Raw genomic sequence first — 16,660 nt, 5'->3', positions numbered from 1 at the left:
TCTTTTGTTATCGAATCGACTTAAAACCAGATCGTCACATTGGTCGCTCTTTTCTCTGAAACGATTGTACTTATCGTCTGCAAAGCTATGTCGCATGCTGCGGTATGCGGAGACACTAAAAGCACCATAGTAGAACACAGATGAAGGTTCTAAGTTGATGTAATAGCCAGTAAGAAGTAGTCCAATTCAAGTTTTAGGTATCCATTATTGACTTTTTAGCTGGCTTTGGTGCCTTGGACATGAGCTAGGACCTTAAGATTCTGCATGAAAGGAGGACTAGCACCTGAGTTCCACGGCAGAATGTGAAAAGTGTTCATATGTAGTAAAAACCTGAGAAATCCGTCCGTTTTCGTCACTTGTTATCGAATCGACTTAAAGCCAGATCGACACATTGGCCGCTCTTCTCTCTGGAACGGTTGTACTTATCGTCTGCAAAGCTATGTCGCGTGCTGCGGTATGCGGAGGCACTAAATGCACCATAGTAGAACACAGATGAAGCTTCTAAGTTGATGTGATAGCCAGTAAGTAGTACAATTCAAGTTTTAATTAGTGATTATTGACTTTTTAGCTGGATTTGGTGCCTTGGACATGAGCTAATAACATTCTGCATGAAAGGAGGACTAGCAGCCGAGTTGCACGGGAGAATGTGAAAGTGTTCATATGTAGTAAAAACCTGAGAAATCCGTCCGTTTTCGTCATTTGTTATCGAATCGACTTAAAGCCAGATCGTCACATTGGCCGCTCTTCTCTCTGAAACGGTTGTACTTATCGTCTGCAAAGCTATGTCGCGTGCTGCGGTATGCGGAGACACAAAAAGCACCATAGTAGAACACACATGAAGCTTCGAAGTTGATGTAATAGCAAGTAAGAAGTAGTACAATTCTATGTTTTGGTACTCATTATTGACTTTTTAGCTGGCTTTGGTGCCTTGGACATGAGCTAGGACCTTAATATTCTGCATTAAAGGAGGACTAGCAGCAGAGTTGCACGGGACAATGTAAAAAGTGTTCATATGTAGTAAAAACCTGAGAAATCCGTCCGTTTTCGTCATTTGTTATCGAATCGACTTAAAGATAGATCGTCACATTGGCCGCTCTTCTCTCTGAAACGGTTGTACTTATCGTCTGCAAAGCTATGTCGCGTGCTGCGGTATGCGGAGACACTAAAAGGACCATAGTAGAACACAGATGAAGCCTCTAAGATGATGTAATTGCCAGTAAGAAGTAGTACAATTCAAGTTTTAGGTATCGATTATTGAATTTTTAGCTGACTTTGGTGCCTTGTGCATGTGCTAGGACCTTAAGAATCTGCATGAAAGGAGGACTAGCAGCCGAGTTGCACGGGAGAATGTGTGAAAGTGTTCATATGTAGTAAAAACCAGACAAATCCGTCCGTTTTCGTCATTTGTAATCGAATCGACTTAAAGCCAGATCATGACATTGGCCGCTCTTCTCTCTGAAATCGTCGTAATTATCGTCTGCAAAGCTATGTCTCGTACTCCGGAATGCGGAGACACTAAAAGCACCATAGTAGAAAACAGATGAAGCTTCTAAGTTGATGTAGTAGCCAGTAGGATATAGTACAATTCAAGTTTTAGGTGTCGATTATTGACTTTTTACCCTTCTTTGGTGACTTGGACATGAGCAAGGACCTTAAGAATCTGCATGAAAGGAGGACTAGAAGCCGAGTTGCACGGGAGAATGTGAAAAGTGTTCATATTTTGTAAAAACCTGAGAAATCCGTCCGTTTTCGTCATTTGTTATCGAATCGACTTAAAGCCAGATCGTCACTTGGCCGCTCTTCTCTCTGGAACGGTTGTACTTATCGTCTGCAAAGCTATGTCGCGTGCTGCGGTATGCGGAGAATCTAAATGCACCATAGTAGAACACAGATGAAGCTTCTAAGTTGATGTAATAGCCAGTAAGAAGTAGTACAATTCAAGTTTTAGGTAGTGATTATTGACTTTTTATCTGGCTTTGGTGCTTTTACATGAGCTAGGACGTTAAGATTCTGCATGAAAGGAGGACTAGCAGGCGAGTTGCACGGGACAATGTGAAAAGTGTTCATATGTAGTAAAAACCTGAGAAATCCGTCCGTTTTCGTCATTTGTTATCGAATCGACTTAAAAGCCAGATCGTCACATTGGCCGCTCTTCTCTCTGAAACGGTTGTACTTATCGTCTGCAAAGCTATGTCGCGTGCTGCGGTATGCGGAGACTCTCAAAGCACCATAGTAGAACACAGATGAAGCTTCTAAGTTGATGTAATAGCCAGTAAGAAGTAATAAAATTCAAGTTTTAGGTATCGATTATTGACTTTTTAGCTGGCTTTGGTGCCTTGGACATGAGCTAGGACCTTAAGATTCTGCATGAATGGAGAACTAGCAACCGAGTTGCACGGGAGAATGTGAAAAGTGTTCATATGTAGTAAAAACCTGAGATATCCGTGCGTTTTCGTCATTTGTTATCGACTCAACTTAAAGCCAGATCATCACATTGGCCGCTCTTCTCTCTGAAACGGTCGTAATTATCGTCTTAAAGCTATGTCTCGTGCTCCGGTATGCGGAGACACTAAAAGCACCATAGTAGAACACAGATGAAGCTTCTAAGTTGATGTAATAGCCAGTAAGATATAGTACAATTCAAGTTTTAGGTATCGATTATGACTTTTTAGCTGGCTTTGGTGCCATGGACATGAGCTAGGACCTTTAAGATTCTGCATGAAAGGAGGACTAGCAGCCGAGTTGCACGGGAGAATGTGGAATGTGTTCATATGTAGTAAAAACATAGAAATCCGTCCGTTTTCGTCATTTGTTATCGAATCGACTTAAAGCCAGATCGTCACATTGGCCGCTCTTCTCTCTGAAACGGTTGTACTTATCGTCTGCAAAGCTATGTCGCGTGCTGCGGTATGCGGAGACACTAAAAGCACCATAGTAGAACACAGACGAAGGTTCTAAGTTGATGTAATAGCCAGTAAGAAGTAGTCCAATTCAAGTTTTAGGTATCGATTATTGACTTTTTAGCTGGCTTTGGTGCCTTGGACATGAGCTAGGACCTTAAGATTCTGCATGAAAGGAGGACTAGCAGCCGAGTAGCACGGGAGAAAGTGAAAAGTGTTCATATGCAGTAAAAACACGAAAAATCCGTCCGTTTTCGTCATTTGTTATCGAATCGACTTCAAGCCAGATCGTCACATTGGCCGCTCTTCTCTCTGAAACAGTTGTACTTATCGTCTGCAAAGCTATGTCGCGTGCTGCGGTATGCGGAGACACTAAAAGCACCATAGTAGAACACAGATGAAGCTTCTAAGTTGATGTAATAGCCAGTAAGAAGTAGTACAATTCAAGTTTTAGGTATCGATTATTGGCTTATTAGCTGGCTTTGGCGCCTTGGACATGAGCTAGGACCTTAAGATTCTGCATGAAAGGAGGACTAGCAGCCGCGTTGCACGGGAGAATGTGAAAAGTGTTCATATGTAGTAAAAACCTTAGAAATCCGTCCGTTTTCGTCATTTGTTATCGAATCGACTTAAAGCCAGATCGCCACATTGGCCGCTCTTCTCTCTGAAATGGCTGTACTTATCGTCTACAAAGCTATGACGTGTGCTGCGGTATGCGGAGACACTAAAACCACCATAGTAAAACACAGATGAAGCGTCTAATTTAATGTAATAGACAGTAAGAAGTAGTACAATTCAAGTTTTAGGTATCGATTATGGACTTTTTAGCTGGCTTTGGTGCCTTGGGCATGAGCTAGGACCTTAAGAATCTGCATGAAAGGAGAACTAGCAGCCGAGTTGCACGGGAGAATGTGAAAAGTGTTCATATGTAGTAAAAACCTGAGAAATCCGTCCGTTTTCGTAATTTGTTATCGAATCGACTTAAAGCCAGATCGTCACATTGGCCCCTCTTCTCTCTGAAACGGTTGTACTTATCGTCTGCAAAGTTATGTCGCGTGCTGCGGTATGCGGAGTCACTAAAAGCACCATAGTAGAACACAGATGAAGCTCCTAAGTTGATGTGACAGCCAGTGAGAAGTAGTACAATTCAAGTTTTAGGTATCGATTATTGACTTTTTAGCGGGCTTTGGTGCCTTGGACATGAGCTACGACCTTAAGATTCTGCATGAAAGGAGGACTAGCAGCCGAGTTGCACGGGAGAATGTGTGAAAGTGTTCATATGTAGTAAAAACCAGACAAATACGTCCGTTTTCGTCATTTGTTATCGAATCGACTTAAAGCCAGATAATGACATTGGCCGCTCTTCTCTCTGAAATCGTCGTAATTATCGTCTGCAAAGCTATGTCTCGTGCTCCGGAATGCGGAGACACTAAAAGCACCATAGTAGAAAACAGATGAAGCTTCTATGTTGATGTAATAGACAGTAGGATATAGTACAGTTCAAGTTTTAGGTATCGATTATTGACTTTTTACCCTTCTTTGGTGACTTGGACATGAGCAAGGACCTTAAGAATCTGCATGAAAGGAGGACTAGAAGCCGAGTTGCACGGGAGAATGTGAAAAGTGTTCATATTTTGTAAAAACCTGAGAAATCCGTCCGTTTTCGTCATTTGTTATCGAATCGACTTAAAGCCAGATCGTCACATTTGCCGCTCTTCACTCTGAAACGGTTATACTTATCGTCTGCAAAGCTATGTCGCGTGCTGCGGTATGCGGAGACACTAAAAGCACCATAGTAGAACACAGATGAAGCTTCTAAGTTGATGTAATAGCCAGTTAGAAGTAGTACAATTCAAGTTTTAGGTATCGATTATTGATTTTTTAGCTGGCTTTGGTGCCTTGGACATGAGCTAGGACCTTAAGATTCTGCATGAAAGGAGGACTAGTTGCCGACTTGCACGGGAGAAAGTGAAAAGTGTTCATATGTAGTAAAAACGTGAGAAATTAGTCCGTTTTCGTCATTTGTTATCGAATCGACTTAAAACCAGATCGTCACATTGGTCGCTCTTTTCTCTGAAACGATTGTACTTATCGTCTGCAAAGCTATGTCGCATGCTGCGGTATGCGGAGACACTAAAAGCACCATAGTAGAACACAGATGAAGGTTCTAAGTTGATGTAATAGCCAGTAAGAAGTAGTCCAATTCAAGTTTTAGGTATCCATTATTGACTTTTTAGCTGGCTTTGGTGCCTTGGACATGAGCTAGGACCTTAAGATTCTGCATGAAAGGAGGACTAGCAGCTGAGTTCCACGGCAGAATGTGAAAAGTGTTCATATGTAGTAAAAACCTGAGAAATCCGTCCGTTTTCGTCACTTGTTATCGAATCGACTTAAAGCCAGATCGACACATTGGCCGCTCTTCTCTCTGGAACGGTTGTACTTATCGTCTGCAAAGCTATGTCGCGTGCTGCGGTATGCGGAGGCACTAAATGCACCATAGTAGAACACAGATGAAGCCTCTAAGATGATGTAATTGCCAGTAAGAAGTAGTAAAATTCAAGTTTTAGGTATCGATTATTGAATTTTTAGCTGACTTTAGTGCCTTGTGCATGTGCTAGGACCTTAAGAATCTGCATGAAAGGAGGACTAGCAGCCGAGTTGCACGGGAGAATGTGTGAAAGTGTTCATATGTAGTAAAAACCAGACAAATCCGTCCGTTTTCGTCATTTGTAATCGAATCGACTTAAAGCCAGATCATGACATTGGCCGCTCTTCTCTCTGAAATCGTCGTAATTATCGTCTGCAAAGCTATGTCTCGTACTCCGGAATGCGGAGACACTAAAAGCACCATAGTAGAAAACAGATGAAGCCTCTAAGTTGATGTAGTAGCCAGTAGGATATAGTACAGTTCAAGTTTTAGGTGTCGATTATTGACTTTTTACCCTTCTTTGGTGACTTGGACATGAGCAAGGACCTTAAGAATCTGCATGAAAGGAGGACTAGAAGCCGAGTTGCACGGGAGAATGTGAAAAGTGTTCATATTTTGTAAAAACCTGAGAAATCCGTCCGTTTTCGTCATTTGTTATCGAATCGACTTAAAGCCAGATCGTCACTTGGCCGCTCTTCTCTCTGGAACGGTTGTACTTATCGTCTGCAAAGCTATGTCGCGTGCTGCGGTATGCGGAGAATCTAAATGCACCATAGTAGAACACAGATGAAGCTTCTAAGTTGATGTAATAGCCAGTAAGAAGTAGTACAATTCAAGTTTTAGGTAGTGATTATTGACTTTTTATCTGGCTTTGGTGCTTTTACATGAGCTAGGACGTTAAGATTCTGCATGAAAGGAGGACTAGCAGGCGAGTTGCACGGGAAAATGTGAAAAGTGTTCATATGTAGTAAAAACCTGAGAAATCCGTCCGTTTTCGTCATTTGTTATCGAATCGACTTAAAAGCCAGATCGTCACATTTGCCGCTCTTCACTCTGAAACGGTTATACTTATCGTCTGCAAAGCTATGTCGCATGCTGCGGTATGCGGAGACACTAAAAGCACCATAGTAGAACACAGATGAAGGTTCTAAGTTGATGTAATAGCCTGTAAGAAGTAGTCCAATTCAAGTTTTAGGTATCCATTATTGACTTTTTAGCTGGCTTTGGTGCCTTGGACATGAGCTAGGACCTTAAGATTCTGCATGAAAGGAGGACTAGCAGCCGAGTTCCACGGCAGAATGTGAAAAGTATTCATATGTAGTAAAAACCTGAGAAATCCGTCCGTTTTCGTCATTTGTTATCGAATCCACTTAAAGCCAGATCGTCACATTGGCCGCTCTTCTCTCTGGAACGGTTGTACTTATCGTCTGCAAAGCTATGTCACGTGCTGCGGTATGCGGAGGCACTAAATGCACCATAGTAGAACACAGATGAAGCTTCTAAGTTGATGTAATAGCCAGTAAGAAGTAGTACAATTCAAGTTTTAATTAGTGATTATTGACTTTTTAGCTGGATTTGGTGCCTTGGACATGAGCTAGGACCTTAAGATTCTGCATGAAAGGAGGACTAGCAGCTGAGTTCCACGGCAGAATGTGAAAAGTGTTCATATGTAGTAAAAACCTGAGAAATCCGTCCGTTTTCGTCACTTGTTATCGAATCGACTTAAAGCCAGATCGTCACATTGGCCGCTCTTCTCTCTGGAACGGTTGTACTTATCGTCTGCAAAGCTATGTCGCGTGCTGCGGTATACGGAGGCACTAAATGCACCATAGTAGAACACAGATGAAGCTTCTAAGTTGATGTGATAGCCAGTAAGTAGTACAATTCAAGTTTTATTTAGTGATTATTGACTTTTTAGCTGGATTTGGTGCCTTGGACATGAGCTAATAAGATTCTGCATGAAAGGAGGACTAGCAGCCGAGTTGCACGGGAGAATGTGAAAGTGTTCATATGTAGTAAAAACCTGAGAAATCCGTCCGTTTTCGTCATTTGTTATCGAATCGACTTAAAGCCAGATCGTCACATTGGCCGCTCTTCTCTCTGAAACGGTTGTACTTATCGTCTGCAAAGCTATGTCGCGTGCTGCGGTATGCGGAGACACAAAAAGCACCATAGTAGAACACAGATGAAGCTTCTAAGTTGATGTAATAGCAAGTAAGAAGTAGTACAATTCTATGTTTTGGTACTCATTATTGACATTTTAGCTGGCTTTGGTGCCTTGGACATGAGCTAGGACCTTAATATTCTGCATTAAAGGAGGACTAGCAGCAGAGTTGCACGGGACAATGTAAAAAGTGTTCATATGTAGTAAAAACCTGAGAAATCCGTCCGTTTTCGTCATTTGTCATCGAATCGACTTAAAGATAGATCGTCACATTGGCCGCTCTTCTCTCTGAAACGGTTGTACTTATCGTCTGCAAAGCTATGTCGCGTGCTGCGTTATGCGGAGACACTAAAAGGACCATAGTAGAACACAGATGAAGCCTCTAAGATGATGTAATTGCCAGTAAGAAGTAGTAAAATTCAAGTTTTAGGTATCGATTATTGAATTTTTAGCTGACTTTGGTGCCTTGTGCATGTGCTAGGACCTTAAGATTCTGCATGAATGGAGAACTAGCAACCGAGTCTCACGGGAGAATGTGAAAAGTGTTCACATGTAGTAAAAACCTGAGATATCCGTGCGTTTTCGTCATTTGTTATCGACTCAACTTAAAGCCAGATCATCACATTGGCCGCTCTTCTCTCTGAAACGGTCGTAATTATCGTCTTAAAGCTATGTCTCGTGCTCCGGTATGCGGAGACACTAAAAGCACCATAGTAGAACACAGATGAAGCTTCTAAGTTGATGTAATAGCCAGTAAGATATAGTACAATTCAAGTTGTAGGTATCGATTATGACTTTTTAGCTGGCTTTGGTGCCTTGGACATGAGCTAGGACCTTAAGATTCTGCATGAAAGGAGGACTAGCAGCCGAGTTGCACGGGAGAATGTGGAATGTGTTCATATGTAGTAAAAACATAGAAATCCGTCCGTTTTCGTCATTTGTTATCGAATCGACTTAAAGCCAGATCGTCACATTGGCCGCTCTTTTCTCTGAAACGGTTGTACTTATCGTCTGCAAAGCTATGTCGCGTGCTGCGGTATGCGGAGACACTAAAAGGACCATAGTAGAACACATAAGAAGCCTCTAAGATGATGTAATTGCCAGTAAGATGTAGTACAATTCAAGTTTTAGGTATCGATTATTGACTTTTTAGCTGGCTTTGGTGCCTTGGACTTGAGCTAGGACCTTAAGATTCTGCATGAAAGGAGGACTAGCAGCCGAGCTGCACGGGAGAGGGTGAAAAGTGTTCACATGTAGTAAAAACCTGAGAAATCCGTCCGTTTTCGTCATTTGTTATCGAATCGACTTAAAGCCAGATCGTCACATTTGCCGCTCTTCACTCTGAAACGGTTATACTTATCGTCTGCAAAGCTATGTCGCGTGCTGCGGTATGCGGAGACACTAAAAGCACCATAGTATAACACAGATGAAGCTTGTAAGTTGATGTAATAGCCAGTTACAAGTAGTACAATTCACGTTTTAGGTATCGATTATTGATTTTTTAGCTGGCTTTGGTGCCTTGGACATGAGCTAGGACCTTAAGATTCTGCATGAAAGGAGGACTAGTTGCCGAGTTGCACGGGAGGAAGTGAAAAGAGTTCATATGTAGTAAAAACCTGAGAAATTAGTCCGTTTTCGTCATTTGTTATAGAAACGACTTAAAACCAGATCGTCACATTGGTCGCTCTTTTCTCTGAAACGATTGCACTTATCGTCTGCAAAGCTATGTCGCATGCTGCGGTATGCGGAGACACTAAAAGCACCATAGTAGAACACAGATGAAGGTTCTAAGTTGATGTAATACCCTGTAAGAAGTAGTCCAATTCAAGTTTTAGGTATCCATTATTGACTTTTTAGCTGGCTTTGGTGCCTTGGACATGAGCTAGGTCCTTAAGATTCTGCATGAAAGGAGGACTAGCAGCCGAGTTGCACGGCAGAATGTGAAAAGTGTTCATATGTAGTAAAAACCTGAGAAATCCGTCCGTTTTCGTCATTTGTTATCGAATCGACTTAAAGCCAGATCGTCACATTGGCCGCTCTTCTCTCTGGAACGGTTGTACTTATCGTCTGCAAAGCTATGTCGCGTGCTGCGGTATGCGGAGGCACTAAATGCACCATAGTAGAACACAGATGAAGCTTCTAAGTTGATGTAATAGCCAGTAAGAAGTAGTACAATTCAAGTTTTAATTAGTGATTATTGACTTTTTAGCTGGATTTGGTGCCTTGGACATGAGCTAGGACCTTAAGATTCTGCATGAAAGGAGGACTAGCAGCCGAGTTGCACGGGAGAATGTGAAAGTGTTCATATGTAGTAAAAACCTGAGAAATCCGTCCGTTTTCGTCATTTGTTATCGAATCGACTTAAAGCCAGATCGTCACATTGGCCGCTCTTCTCTCTGAAACGGTTGTACTTATCGTCTGCAAAGCTATGTCGCGTGCTGCGGTATGCGGAGACACAAAAAGCACCATAGTAGAACACAGATGAAGCTTCTAAGTTGATGTAATGGCAAGTAAGAAGTAGTACAATTCTATGTTTTGGTACTGATTATTGACTTTTTGCTGGCTTTGGTGCCTTGGAAATGAGCTAGGACCTTAAGATTCTGCATGAAAGGAGGACTAGCAGCAGAGTTGCACGGGACAATGTGAAAAGTGTTCATATGTAGTAAAAACCTGAGAAATCCGTCCGTTTTCGTCATTTGTTATCGAATCGACTTAAAGATAGATCGTCACATTGGCCGCTCTTCTCTCTGAAACGGTTGTACTTATCGTCTGCAAAGCTATGTCGCGTGCTGCGGTATGCGGAGACACTAAAAGGACCATAGTAGAACACAGATGAAGCCTCTAAGATGATGTAATTGCCAGTAAGAAGTAGTACAATTCAAGTTTTAGGTATCGATTATTGAATATTTAGCTGGCTTTGGTGCCTTGGGCATGAGCTAGGACCTTAAGAATCTGCATGAGAGGAGGACTAGCAGCCGAGTTGCACGGGAGAATGTGAAAAGTGTTCATATGTAGTAAAAACCTGAGAAATCCGTCCGTTTTCGTCATTTGTTATCGAATCGACTTAAAGCCAGATCGTCACATTGGCCCCTCTTCTCTCTGAAACGGTTGTACTTATCGTCTGCAAAGCTATGTCGCGTGCTGCGGTATGCGGAGTCACTAAAAGCACCATAGTAGAACACAGATGAAACTCCTAAGTTGATGTGATGCCAGTGAGAAGTAGTACAATTCAAGTTTTAGGTATCGATTATTGACTTTTTAGCGGGCTTTGGTGCCTTGGACATGAGCTACGACCTTAAGATTCTGCATGAAAGGAGGACTAGCAGCCGAGTTGCACGGGAGAATGTGTGAAAGTGTTCATATGTAGTAAAAACCAGACAAATCCGTCCGTTTTCGTCATTTGTTATCGAATCGACTTAAAGCCAGATCATGACATTGGCCGCTCTTCTCTCTGAAATCGTCGTAATTATCGTCTGCAAAGCTATGTCTCGTGCTCCGGAATGCGGAGACACTAAAAGCACCATAGTAGAAAACAGATGAAGCTTCTAAGTTGATGTAATAGCCAGTAGGATATAGTACAGTTCAAGTTTTAGGTATCGATTATTGACTTTTTACCCTTCTTTGGTGACTTGGACATGAGCAAGGACCTTAAGAATCTGCATGAAAGGAGGACTAGAAGCCGAGTTGCACGGGAGAATGTGAAAAGTGTTCATATTTTGTAAAAACCTGAGAAATCCGTCCGTTTTCGTCATTTCTTATCGAATCGACTTAAAGCCAGATCGTCACTTGGCCGCTCTTCTCTCTGGAACGGTTGTACTTATCGTCTGCAAAGCTATGTCGCGTGCTGCGGTATGCGGAAACACTAAATGTACCATAGTAGAACACAGATGAAGCTTCTAAGTTGATGTAATAGCCAGTAAGAAGTAGTACAATTCAAGTTTTAGGTAGTGATTATTGACTTTTTATCTGACTTTGGTGCCTTTTACATGAGCTAGGACGTTAAGATTCTGCATGAAAGGAGGACTAGCAGGCGAGTTGCACGGGACAATGTGAAAGTGTTCATATGTAGTAAAAACCTGAGAAATCCGTCCGTTTTCGTCATTTGTTATCGACTCGACTTAAAAGCCAGATCGTCACATTGGCCGCTCTTCTCTCTGAAACGGTTGTACTTATCGTCTGCAAAGCTATGTCGCGTGCTGCGGTATGCGGAGACTCTCAAAGCACCATAGTAGAACACAGATGAAGCTTCTAAGTTGATGTAATAGATAGGAAGAAGTAGTAAAATTCAAGTTTTAGGTATCGATTATTGACTTTTTAGCTGGCTTTGGTGCCTTGGACATGAGCTAGGTCCTTAAGATTGTGCATGAAAGGAGAACTAGCACCCGAGTTGCACGGGAGAATGTGAAAAGTGTTCATATGTAGTAAAAACCTGAGAAATCCGTCCGTTTTCGTCATTTGTTATCGACTCAACTTAAAGCCAGATCATCACATTGGCCGCTCTTCTCTCTGAAACGGTCGTAATTATCGTCTGCAAAGCTATGTCGCGTGCTGCGGTATGCGGAGACACTAAAAGGACCATAGTAGAACACATATGAAGCCTCTAAGATGATGTAATTGCCAGTAAGAAGTAGTACAATTCAAGTTTTAGGTATCGATTATTGACTTTTTAGCTGGCTTCGGTGCCTTGGACTTGAGCTAGGACCTTAAGATTCTGCATGAAAGGAGGACTAGCAGCCGAGTTGCACGGGAGAGTGTGAAAAGTGTTCACATGTAGTAAAAACCTGAGAAATCCGTCCGTTTTCGTCATTTGTTATCGAATCGACTTAAAGCCAGATCGTCACATTTGCCGCTCTTCACTCTGAAACGGTTATACTTATCGTCTGCAAAGCTATGTCGCGTGCAGCGGTATGCGGAGACACTAAAAACACCATAGTAGAACACAGATGAAGCTTCTAAGTTGATGTAATAGCCAGTTAGAAGTAGTACAATTCACGTTTTAGGTATCGATTATTGATTTTTTAGCTGGCTTTGGTGCCTTGGACGTGAGCTAGGAGCTTAAGATTCTGCATGAAAGGAGGACTAGTTGCCGAGTTGCACGGGAGAAAGTGAAAAGTGTTCATATGTAGTAAAAACCTGAGAAATTAGTCTGTTTTCGTCATTTGTTATCGAATCGACTTAAAACCAGATCGTCACATTGGTCGCTCTTTTCTCTGAAACGATTGTACTTATCGTCTGCAAAGCTATGTCGCATGCTGCGGTATGCGGAGACACTAAAAGCACCATAGTAGAACACAGATGAAGGTTCTAAGTTGATGTAATAGCCAGTAAGAAATAGTCCAATTTAAGTTTTAGGTATCCATTATTGACTTTTTAGCTGGCTTTGGTGCCTTGGACATGAGCTAGGACCTTAAGATTCTGCATGAAAGGAGGACTAGCAGCCGAGTTCCACGGCAGAATGTGAAAAGTGTTCATATGTAGTAAAAACCTGAGAAATCCGTCCGTTTTCGTCATTTGTTATCGAATCGACTTAAAGTCAGATCGTCACATTAGCCGCTCTTCTCTCTGGAACGGTTGTACTTATCGTCTGCAAAGCTATGTCGCGTGCTGCGGTATGCGGAGGCACTAAATGCACCATAGTAGAACACAGATGAAGCTTCTAAGTTGATGTAGTAGCCAGTAAGATGTAGTACAATTCAAGTTTTAATTAGTGATTATTGACTTTTTAGCTGGATTTGGTGCCTTGAACTTGAGCTAGGACCTTAAGATTCTGCATGAAAGGAGGACTAGCAGCCGAGTTGCACGGGAGAATGTGAAAGTGTTCATATGTAGTAAAAACCTGAGAAATCCGTCCGTTTTCGTCATTTGTTATCGAATCGACTTAAAGCCAGATCGTCACATTGGCCGCTCTTCTCTCTGAAACGGTCGTACTTATCGTCTGCAAAGCTATGTCGCGTGCTGCGGTATGCGGAGACACAAAAAGCACCATAGTAGAACACAGATGAAGCTTCTAAGTTGATGTAATAGCAAGTAAGAAGTAGTACAATTCTTTGTTTTGGTACTGATTATTGACTTTTTAGTTGGCTTTGGTGCCTTGGACATGAGCTAGGACCTTAAGATTCTGCATGAAAGGAGGACTAGCAGCAGAGTTGCACGGGACAATGTGAAAAGTGTTCATATGTAGTAAAAACCTGAGAAATCCGTCCGTTTTCGTCATTTGTTATCGAATCGACTTAAAGGTAGATTGTCACATTGGCCGCTCTTCTCTCTGAAACGGTTGTACTTATCGTCTGCAAAGCTATGTCGCGTGCTGCGGTATGCGGAGACACTAAAAGGACCATAGTAGAACACAGATGAAGCCTCTAAGATGATGTAATTGCCAGTAAGAAGTAGTACAATTCAAGTTTTAGGTATCGATTATTGAATTTTTAGCTGGCTTTGGTGCCTTGGGCATGATCTAGGACCTTAAGATTCTGCATGAAAGGAGGACTAGCAGCCGAGTTTCACGGGAAAGTGTGAAAAGTGTTCACATGTAGTAAAATCCTGAGAAATCCGTCCTTTTTCGTCATTTGTTATCGAATCGACTTAAAGCCAGATCGTCACATTGGCCGCTCTTCTCTCTGAAACGGTTGTACTTATCGTCTGCAAAGCTATGTCGCGTGCTGCGGTATGCGGAGACACTAAAAGCACCATAGTAGAACACAGATGAATCTTCTAAGTTGATGTAATAGCCAGTAAGAAGTAGTCCAATTCAAGTTTTAAGTCTCGATAATTGACTTTTTAGCGGGCTTTGGTGCCTTGGACATGAGCTAGGACCTTAAGATTCTGCATGAAAGGAGGACTAGCAGCCGAGTTGCACGGGAGAATGTGAAAAGTGTTCTTATGTAGTAAAAACTTGAGAAATCCGTCCGTTTTCGTCATTTGTTATCGACTCGACTTAAAGCCAGATCATCACATTGGCCGCTCTTCTCTCTGAAATCGTCGTAATTATCGTCTGCAAAGCTATGTCTCGTGCTCCGGAATGCGGAGACACTAAAAGCACCATAGTAGAAAACACATGAAGCTTCTAAGTTGATGTAATAGCCAGTAATATATAGTACAATTCAAGTTTCAGGTATCGATTATTGACTTTATAGCTGGCTCTGGAGCCTTGGACATGAGCTAGGACCTTAAGATTCTGCATGAAACGAGGACTAGCAGCCGAGTTGCAGGGGAAAGTGTGAAAAGTGTTCATATGTAGTAAAAACCTGAGAAATCTGTCCGTTTTCGTCATTTGTTATCGAATCGACTTAAAGCCAGATCGTCACATTGGCCGATCTTCTCTCTGAAACGGTCCTAATTATCGTCTGCAAAGCTATGTCTCGTGCTCCGATATGCGGAGACACTAAAAGCACCATAGTAGAAAACAGATGAAGCTTCTAAGTTGATGTAATAGCCAGTAAGTTATAGTACAATTCACGTTTTAGGTATCGATTATTGATTTCTAGCTGGCTTTGGTGCCTTGGACATGAGCTAGGACCTTAAGATTCTGCATGAAAGGAGGACTAGCAGCCGAGTTGCACGGGAGAATGTGAAAAGTGTTCATATGCAGTAAAAACCCGAAAAATCCGTTCGTTATCGTCATTTTTTTATCGAATCGACATAAAGCCAGATCGTCACATTGGCCGCTCTTCTCTCTGAAATGGTTGTACTTATCGTCTTCAAAGCTATGACGTGTGCTGCGGTATGCGGGGACACTAAAACCACCATAGTAAAACACATATGAAGCATCTAATTTAATGTAATAGCCAGTAAGAAGTAGTACAATTCAAGTTTTAGGTATCGATTATGGACTTTTTAGCTGGCTTTGGTGCCTTGGACATGAGCTAGGACCTTAAGATTCTGCATGAAAGGAGGACTAGCAGCCGAGTTGCACGGGAGAATGTGAAAAGTGTTCATATGTAGTAAAAACCTAGAAATCCGACCGTTTTCGTCATTTGTTATCGAATCGACTTAAAGCCAGATCGTCACATTGGTCGCTCTTCTCTCTGAAACGATTGTACTTATCGTCTGCAAAGCTATGTCGCGTGCTGCGGTATGCGGAGACACTAAAAGCACCATAGTAGAACACAGATGAAGGTTCTAAGTTGATGTAATAGCCAGTAAGAAGTAGACCAATTCAAGTTTTAGGTATAGATTATTGACTTTTAAGCTGGCTTTGGTTCTTTGGACATGAGCTAGGAACTTAAGATTCTGCATGAAAGGAGGACTAGCTGCCGAGTTGCACGGGAGAATGTGAAAAGTGTTAATATGTAGTAAAAACCTGAGAAATCCGTCCGTTTTCGTCATTTGTTATCGAATCGACTTAAAGCCAGATCGTCACATTGGCCGATCTTCTCTCTGAAACGGTCCTAATTATCGTCTGCAAAGCTATGTCTCGTGCTCCGATATGCGGAGGCACTACAAGCACCATAGTAGAAAACAGATGAAGCTTCTAAGTTGATGTAATAGCCAGTAAGTTATAGTACAATTCACGTTTTAGGTATCGATTATTGATTTCTAGCTGGCTTTGGTGCCTTGGACATGAGCTAGGACCTTAAGATTCTGCATGAAAGGAGGACTAGAAGCCGAGTTGCACGGAAGAATGTGGAATGTGTTCATATGTAGTAAAAACCTAGAAATCCGTCCGTTTTCGTCATTTGTTATCGAATCGACTTAAAGCCAGATCGTCACATTGGCCGCTCTTCTCTCTGAAACAGTTGTACTTATCGTCTGCAAAGCTACGTCGCGTGCTGCGGTCTGCGGAGACACTAAAAGCACCATAGTAGAACACAGATGAAGGTCCTAAGTTAATGTAATAGCCAGTAAGAAGTAGACCAATTCAAGTTTTAGGTATCGATAATTGACTTTTTAGCGGGCTTTGGTGCCTTGGACATGAGCTAGGACCTTAAGATTCTGCATGAAAGGAGGACTAGCAGCTGAGTTGCACGGGAGAATGTGAAAAGTGTTCATATGCAGTAAAAACCCGAAAAATCCGTTCGTTATCGTCATTTTTTTATCGAATCGTCATAAAGCCAGCTCGTCACATTGGCCGCTCTTCTCTCTGAAATGGTTGTACTTATCGTCTTCAAAGCTATGACGTATGCTGCGGTATGCGGAGACACTAAAACCACCATAGTAAAACACAGATGA

The sequence above is a fragment of the Schistocerca gregaria genome, unplaced genomic scaffold (assembly GCF_023897955.1).
Source record: "Schistocerca gregaria isolate iqSchGreg1 unplaced genomic scaffold, iqSchGreg1.2 ptg000526l, whole genome shotgun sequence".
In the NCBI taxonomy this organism is placed as follows: Eukaryota; Metazoa; Arthropoda; class Insecta; order Orthoptera; family Acrididae; genus Schistocerca; species Schistocerca gregaria.
This window is presented reverse-complemented; position numbering follows the sequence as displayed.